This window comes from Manacus vitellinus, unplaced genomic scaffold (genome assembly GCF_001715985.3).
Source record: "Manacus vitellinus isolate BGI_N305 unplaced genomic scaffold, ASM171598v3 scaffold_5_pilon, whole genome shotgun sequence".
In the NCBI taxonomy this organism is placed as follows: Eukaryota; Metazoa; Chordata; class Aves; order Passeriformes; family Pipridae; genus Manacus; species Manacus vitellinus.
The window spans coordinates 21,649,233-21,657,702 of NW_021940682.1; the positions used below are offsets into that span (position 1 = coordinate 21,649,233).

An 8,470-nucleotide genomic window follows, 5' to 3' on the forward strand; every position below is an offset into this window, starting at 1 on the left:
CAGCCCCCCGAAACTTTGCGGGAGCCGGGGCGGGCGCAGCAGCACTTGTACCTACCCAGCGGCTGAGGGACTTTTCCGCTCTCTCCTGGTAGTTTAGAGGGAGCTGGGTAAAATCCCCCGGTTCTCCATGCTGACAGTCTTCTGCAGACGCTCTGTTGTTCTAGTAATGAGATCCTGATTTTTTCCCCTTTTTTCTCTCTCTCTTTTTTTTGTCCCTTGGGCCGGTGCGTGTGTGTGTGTGTGTGTGTGTGTGTGTGTGTGTGAGCGACCTGCCCGTGTTTGAGGGAGCGAGCAGGAAGCCGGGGCAGTCAGACAGCGGCCCGGCTCACTTCCTCTCCCGCACTATTCCCCGGGCGGTTTGCAGTCTGTGTAAACAGCCTTTTCCTCCCCGCGCCCCTCGCTCTGGCCGTCGATGTGCAGCATGGCTGTAACATAAGACACACGCATAGTAACACGGGCAGCGGTAACTCCGCCGGCTCGCAGGGAGCTCCACGGCTCCTCCGACCGCCACCTCTTCCTGTGCTACACCCCTGGGAGGAGCTTCCCACCGGCCGCCCCAGCGGCTTGGGACAGAACGGACCCGCATTTCCCCGGTGGACACCGGAGGGATGCTTCGGAACCCCTTACGAGGCACTGGCCCCTGGAGAGACAGTCGCCTTTTCCCACCGTGCTGGAGCTGAGGTCACTGTGGAGGGGAGCATCTGGTTGGAGTCATTGGGGTCTGAGGGGTTGGGGGAGTACAGTAGCTCACTGGATGCACTGGCCGTTTTCCGAGCTGGACCTCACATAGATAGCAAAGTACATGAGCAGTGCAACATGGCCAACACCTTAAATTGAGGGAAATAACATATTAAAAGTCACGAGGCACTCAAATCATAGAATCATAGAATGGTTGGGGTTGGAAGGGACTTTTAAGGTCATCCTGTCCCACCCCCTTGCAATAAGCACGGACATCTTCAACTAGATTTGGTTGCTCAGATCCCTGTCCAACCCGAACTTCAGTGTTTGCAGGGATGAGCATCTATCACCACTCTGGGCAACCTGTGCCAGTGCCTCACCACTGTCACTGTAAAAACTATCCTCCTTGTATCTAATCTGAAACTGTCCTGTTTTAGTTTAAAACCATTACCCCTTGTCCTATCACATACAGTAAAATCCAAGCTGTATCTTCCAGCTCCACGTCATAGCTCAAGAGACAGACCAGTGGTAGTTTGCTGACTGGGATTTAGGTTTTGACCCTCAAGCTGCAGACCACAGATTCAAACTGTTGGTTTGGAATTACTAAAAGGGACACATTTCCAGTATTTGTAGTTTACATCAGTTTTGTCTTTTCTTGTGTCTCATATGTCTACATTGTGCTGTTTCTCTAACTTTATTTGGAAATCCTCAGAATGAGTGACATTATCTTCTGTCTGCGCAGTACATCGGTGACGTTCAATGAATAATACTTCAAAATCAATACTGCTTTTTCTTTTAATAGTCATGAGATTTATCATCCCAGCACAATAACTGCAGTTAAGAATGTTCTTGACATGCAATGACACAGAAGCTATGATAATTTTTTATCACTATTGGGTTGTTGCTTGCAATGTCATTGGGAACAAAAGTATGTTTTGATGAAGCTAAAGAGGTTGTCACAGTTGGCCACTAAGCAGCAGTCAATAGCATCTGAACAGCTGAATACGAGCAAATTCAGTCTCTTGTGGAAGTCCTTCAAGTTTCTTCCTTCTTGTCTTCCAACATGCCATGGGGGAGCGAGAATAACATGTTATCAGCACACCAAATAATGTCATTTTGTTATTTTTCTTAAATCATTCCCTTTTAGAAGTCATTCTGAATTTCAGAATGCAGATCTGAGGTCTGCTAAATCCTCTTTTTGTGTTTCCGAAATAAAGAAGCAATAAAATGTTGAATGTGAGATAGTACATTTCCTAGATTAAAATGCACAGTGGATGAAGTCTTTGCTGTAAGTCAGTGGGATGCAGGAATCAATCTCTGTTTGGGAACTACAACTGAAGACCCAGTTTTGTAAAAGCAAAACAGTCAGAGAAGCTTTTACAGTACCAAAATGCAATGTTGGACTGACAGTTGGGCATTCATCTTCTATATTTATCTTTCACTTGACCAAGAGGCAAAGCAGAGATATTCCAGAGTTGCCTTGACCAGTTATTGATGTGGAGATCTGAGAGAATAAACTCTCAAAACCAGTACAACTTATTTTCTTCTACAAAAAAGTAAATAACATTATGCCTTTAAAAATATTAACAAAATTTTTCTTTAATTTCCTGTGCTGTATCTTGGTTCACAGCACTAGATTTTTTTTTTTTACTTTTTTGTTTTGTTTTGTTTTTAGAGTAGTAGCCCTTTTTTTGTTATAGTGAGATAGAAACCTAAATAAAACTGCCATGCTGGAAGTTGGATGACCACTGGATGAGGTGTCTTCATATTACCCTATGAAAGCTGGATTAAAAAGTGCAGAACTTGTTTAATGGAATGAAGCCACCAGGATGTGTTGGAAACACAAACAATTCAGAAAGCTCTGCAGGAACTGGAAGAAAATGGGAACTTTCGACCAGGGCTACTGATCCTAGCAATATGGATGTCATTGGGAAACTATTTTTGGAAACTGTCTTGATAAAAACACTGTTCTTTATTGAATGATTGCTGAAACTCTCTCATCTACGATATCTGCCTGGCTGAATTAATCTACACTTATAGTTATACCTAAGAATTATCTGATGCAAAAATACAAGACAGTGAATGAGGAAAATTGCATGTTTTTATTGTGTAGGAGCTTTTTTCTCCTGCAAAAACAATTCCACTCAGAAAAACCTCTTTGTTGACATGGTCATAAAAATGGTAGTTATGTTTTTAGTAGAGTCAGTAGTCAACTTCTCTGTCTCAATTCACATTGATTCATCAGCACATATAATAATTGCAACTGTTAACTATAAAGCCTTAGTTCTGTCTTCAAGCTGTGAAGATCTGAGGGTTTAGCTTTGGAAATTGTTGTTCCTTGCTCAGAGTTGGTCCAGACAACAGCTGTTGCACTCATAAAGGACTAAATGCAACTAAGACAGCTCCCCTTCGACCAGTAAATCAGGTTACTGCTGCTGGAAGTTATCATCTGGTGGGTTCAGGCAATCCTTGAACAAACACTCACCCAGGATGTCTCTGTGTCCTCTTTACCTATGGACAGTGCAGTTTGTAGAAGAGCCTGTATTTATAAACCTCTCCTTTTGCTGAAAAAATTGCCCCAAAGCATTCCTAAGAATAGTGACTATAATTCTGCCTCATTTTTATTAGATTACATCAATTAAGAAACCAGGCTTTGTCTGTCTCTTCAGATTGTTTCTACTGCATTTTTAAACTGTTCATAAATCTCATGTACTGCTGTAATTTAACAATCTAAAAGGAGGAAACAGAGAAATAAAGGTAGATTTGCTCTCCTCCAGATCTCTGTTTAAAGCTCTTCAGGCTGAGACTCATATCAATGTTGGTCTAGGTTTTAGTGTAATTTCACTCTGAGCCTTGAGACCCTCTGTAATTAAATTATTAAATTAAATTATATAATTGCACTGTCACTTTGCAGTATACAATTTTCCTTAAATGCACATAGATGCTTATAATCATGTGTAATTATCAAGAACAAAGTTGAAAGCAGTTGGAAATAACTTGTTTCATTTAACATTTTAATTGTGAATATATTTAATGAATGTATACATTGTTTCCTCCTCTCTAAACATTTTTTATTTCTTTCTAAATTACGGTCTCTGCAGCGAAGAGGCTTCAGATTTGTGTCTACCTTTATGACAACTAAAACAGTAGGTTCTGTGGAAGAATCACTTGTAACCATTCTTCTTACTTTTTAGAAATTTTACTTTGAATAACCACCTAACAGGTTACAGTAGGATTTCTAGGGAATATTGAAAACTGGATAAATAGAAAATAATTACCTGAGTTGGAATGACAGCCTAATTTGTGTAGGATTCTTGGCTGCCCTTCCCGACATGTTATTTAAATATCTTGCAAATGTTGCATCAATACTGATGAATGTTCCTCTAGCAGGTTTGGCTTTTCTCTTTCACACTTTCCTGTTGCTGGACAAGCACGGGCTTTAGAGCCAAGCAACCTAATTATTGCAAAAAGTCCTTGGGGATCATACCACTCAAAAAGTGGTCAGGTACTCAGTATCTCATCACACAGGCAGCTTCACTGGTAAGAAAAGTGCAGTGTACAATACTGTACAGCACTACCTCCAGGATGTAACACTGAGTCTAAACCTCAAGGGACCACACTGCACAGTGTTTCCCACAAGCAAGATTTCTTCCTGAGCTTTTTGCTGAACTATCTAGAGTAAAATTGTGAGGTTTAGAAGAGGTGATGGCAAGACATCAACAGAAATGTGTTTGCTCTTGAGAAACCTCTTGGTCAAAGTTGGTTCAGATTAGTGGGAAAAACAATTGCATGTCATCATTAAAAGGTTCAAAACCTCATGCCACATTTTCTAGAACAAAGAAATTCTGCAAATTTTAACCTAAAACATTTCCTGTTACAGTCAGAAGGGCTAAGTGTTTCTTCACACCATGAAACATGTATAGTGTGCAGATGGTAGGACATTGGCAAGGAAGAGGGAGGCTCTTCTATTTTTCCTGGGACCTTTTTTCCCCTCAGGGAACATGTTCTAGTCCCTCGTGACAGTCTGTGAATGAGGATTACTGCTGGGTTGCAGTTAGAAATCTGCCCTCAGTCTTAAGAGAATGATGTTTCAGAGACCCCAAGGTTTTCCTTTTCTCCCCTATGCACCCCCGGAAGGCTGTGGTGCTTTATCAGGAAGGAGTGTTTGGGGGAAATGACTGCTTTTACACTCCTCTTCCTCTGGCACATTTCGCTTTCCTGAATGTTTTGCTTTCCCTGTGTGTTGTGGAAGAAAGCACATGACCCAACATGTTTCAAGCAAAAGCATCATTGCGTGTACACTTTCATTAGGTTTGCCTTCTTAGTGAAAGATTTATAAGGAATTACATCCTGTGTGCAGTGTGATTGCCTATGATTTTTTTGTCATTTAAGGAATGTTGTGCCACTGTGAGTTGAAGAAGTCTAGAGCACCTGAAAACAGGGAAAGAGGATTCCAAGAACCATTGAATAATCATGAGGTCTAATCTAACTGCAAAGATTAGCTATTTCAGAGGTCACCAGGCTTCTCTTAAATCTTCCAATCTGTTCTACTGCAATTTCTTTTCCAGGCTAATTACTTAAAGGCCTGAGCTAGAACTTAAGTTATATTTTATTGGTCTTTTTTTTTTTTTACCCGTGTCTCCCATCTGTCTATTTTAGCCTAATCTAATCTCTAAATAGAATGGATCCAGGGTAATTCTACTGCCAAATATCACCATAGCATCTGAACACTCTTAAACTGTTTTTACTCTTCTCAAATGCTTTTGGTCAAATGGAGCACAACTCACTGCCACTTCTCTTCAGCCTACACTAATTCTAAGATTTTTAAATGATGAATGAAATAGCACAGATTTTATCTTCAACATGTGACCTTATAGTTTTTACGTTTCCCAGTATGACATACACTTTGGGACACAGCTCTACTTAGCAATTTTCAGATAGGTGCAAATGACAATATTTTTTGTCTTCTAATTACTGTGTATTTAATTAGGATGTTCCAATTATTGTATTTTTGTGTTTGTATTTCAAAGTTAATTATGCATGTTCTTGGTGATGTGCATTTTCTAATAAAATAATAGATTTTTTCTTAAAGCCCCTCCTGTTCTTATACTTCATAGCCATAATTATAAATCTCATACAAAAGACACTTTGGAAAAGCAAATCTTCAAAATATCTTTGGTTTTCTGAAGTCAAAACTAACCTCTTAACCAGTCAATGGTGCAAACCATAGAGTACACAGATTATGTGTTTCTTATTGGAAGTGACTGCTATTAGCATAATTGTACCTGCCTTCTACTTGCTAGAAAATCCTTTTTCTAAGTCACATTACACAAAAAAGTTTAAAAATGAATGTATCTTAATACCTTTATCTTACATGTGCATGTGCAATCATTTTGCTTGAATTGTAATGAAAAGAGATTTCAGAAAACAACTCAAGGATGTGAGTTAAGACCTTGTTATAAATGATCTGGAGGTGCTCGCTTCTCCCCGCTGACTACACAGGGATTCTGGGAAGTGTCTCCAGCTAACCCAGTCCAACTAACCTAGTGTCTCCAGCTAAGTGTCTAATTAGATGCTTAGAGTTGGAAGACATCTTTGATTCATATTCTGCCTTCTATACAGCTGAAATGTGGAATCACTTTTCAGCTGTCTATAAGGAGATTTTATTCAGATTTTATTTACTATACATTTGAATTGCAAGTATGGAAGGTTTTCAGTGTAGACATACTCATGTCTAAGTCATTTAAAAGTGACAACATTTTGGTCCTTCTACAAACTCAAGTAATGTAGGCTTGCAATGCAAACTTGATCTTGTTCCTCCAAAAATTCCCAGTTCATACATCTTTCATTTACTGGCTTGCTATATATTAGATCATGACTGTTGTCCTGCCTGTACCTCAGATATCACATTGAAAAGCTGATACCCATTAGCCCATCTGATACCCTTTCCTCACATACTAGTAGTAGTTGCAGTTATAAGAGAATTGATGATGCACAGCCAAAACTACGGTTGTATGAATATTGCCTTGGCTGTTGTTTCATGCTCCTGACTGATTTTATAAAGAGATGCCACATTTACACGGAAAGCGTTTTTGATACAAACTGTAGGCTCCTTTACAGCAAAAGGCCATAACACAAGCCTAAGTCCGTACTTACTAAATAAATTCTTGAGGGCTAACCATGAGCTCTTATACTGTGCTTAATACAAAATATATTCAAGCAATTACATGTCAAGGAATGCATTTAATGCAGGTAGCTCTGTGGGAGTTGCTAGCTGCAGTGGGAGCTGCAGGTTGAGCTCTGGGTGGCAAGGACTGCTGACCCTTTGAATAACAAAGGGCCTGGGGATCTGTGTCGCCAGCCAGGGGACCAGACACTCAGAGATACGGCAGGAGCCAATGACCCCCAGATTTTCCTGCATTTAGACTGTAAGGGAATAAAAGCCATGGGGTTCCTTTTTTTGGAGTCCTTCCTTGGAGGCAAGAGCTCAAGCTGTTATTTTCTTATTTAGTTATTGCTCCTCGATTAAATTATTTTAGGTATTGGGACATCTGAGAGACATGGACGTCTATGGGAAACCTGGTCGAGCTGGTAAGGAAACCTGGTCTGACTGTGTGAGTGTGGGGTGTGTAGCTCCGAAGGTGCCTTGGTCTCAGCTCAGGTGGTGCAAGTGTGACTGCCAGAACGACTCCTGGATGGTTGGATAGGGAAGTTTCCTTTACAGACAAATCTATGGTAACAGCTAACACAGATGTATCCCACCATTGGCACCATCCACCGGAGCGTGGCTGCTCCAGGTGAGAGGACAGGTCTTCAGATATAACCCTCTCATGCTTGTTTCAGCTGCCTGCAACACCAGATTTAAGCACATTCTTAAGCAAGATCTTACATCCTTGTATAAAAGGGGTTGAGGTTATGTCAAGTTTCTTTTTGGTGGGTTCCAGTCAAGGGTCTGTTGTGGAAATGGTCTTCAGGGGGACTTCAGTTAAGTACCAAGTTTCTTCAAAGTCCTATATAGAGAGTAGTATAAACTTGTTAGTCCAACACTTGCTTATTCTGTTAAAAGGAGGATGCTGTACCAAATAGATTATTGCATACATTGCTTTAATATAGCTTGCACAATTCATGTTAAAAATTACTTTGAGACATTATTGCAAGAGTAATTGTAAAAATACATACACACAGAAATATGTAGTAAACTATGTTGTAATGTAACTTGCTTTAAACATTTAAAGAGAAAAAGGAAATGTTATAAAGTGTTGGTAAATTTTTGGATTCTGTTTATGTTTGAACTTTTCTCTGTTTTCCTGTAGAAACTTCCGTATCCTCTTCCTGTGTCCCTACAAAGTTTTGTACAATGCAGAACAAGAAATGCTACAGAGATTGTGCTCCACCTTTCTCCTTCCTGCTGGGATATCCTTTCTGTAGAGAAATGTAAAGTATGTAATATTCAAGTAAAAATGTTATATTATTCTTTATCTCAGTGTTCATATCAAGTTGAATGTACATTGGTTGCAGAAGTGTACCTCTATTTTTACATTTTTATGACATATGATTTTGTCAGCCAAAGGTAGCTAAAACCTATTACAAAGTTTCTTGTTTTCCAGAGTCTTATCAAGGGTTCATGTCTAAGCCAAACAAGACAAGACTGGGTTGGGTTTTTCTCTTCATTGTTTTGACTGAATTAACAGGAAGGGGGGAGTGCTTTACCTGTCTGACACTGGAGCAATATTCATTAGCTCCCACTTTTCACTTGTCTGTCTGTCCAGACTCTGTCTGCATCCTTGTGGGA

General features: G+C 40.0%; 1 protein-coding gene across 1 annotated transcript in view; it reads right to left on the reverse strand.

Moving 5' to 3' along the window:
* Positions 1–512, reverse strand: part of ELK3 (ETS transcription factor ELK3) — a 38,191-nt gene extending 37,679 nt beyond the window's left edge. The window contains exon 1 of the mRNA XM_008920244.3: positions 56–512. The gene's annotated coding sequence lies outside the window, so the exon portion shown is untranslated. The remainder of the gene's footprint in view (positions 1–55) is intronic.
* Positions 513–8,470: the final 7,958 nt, after the last annotated feature.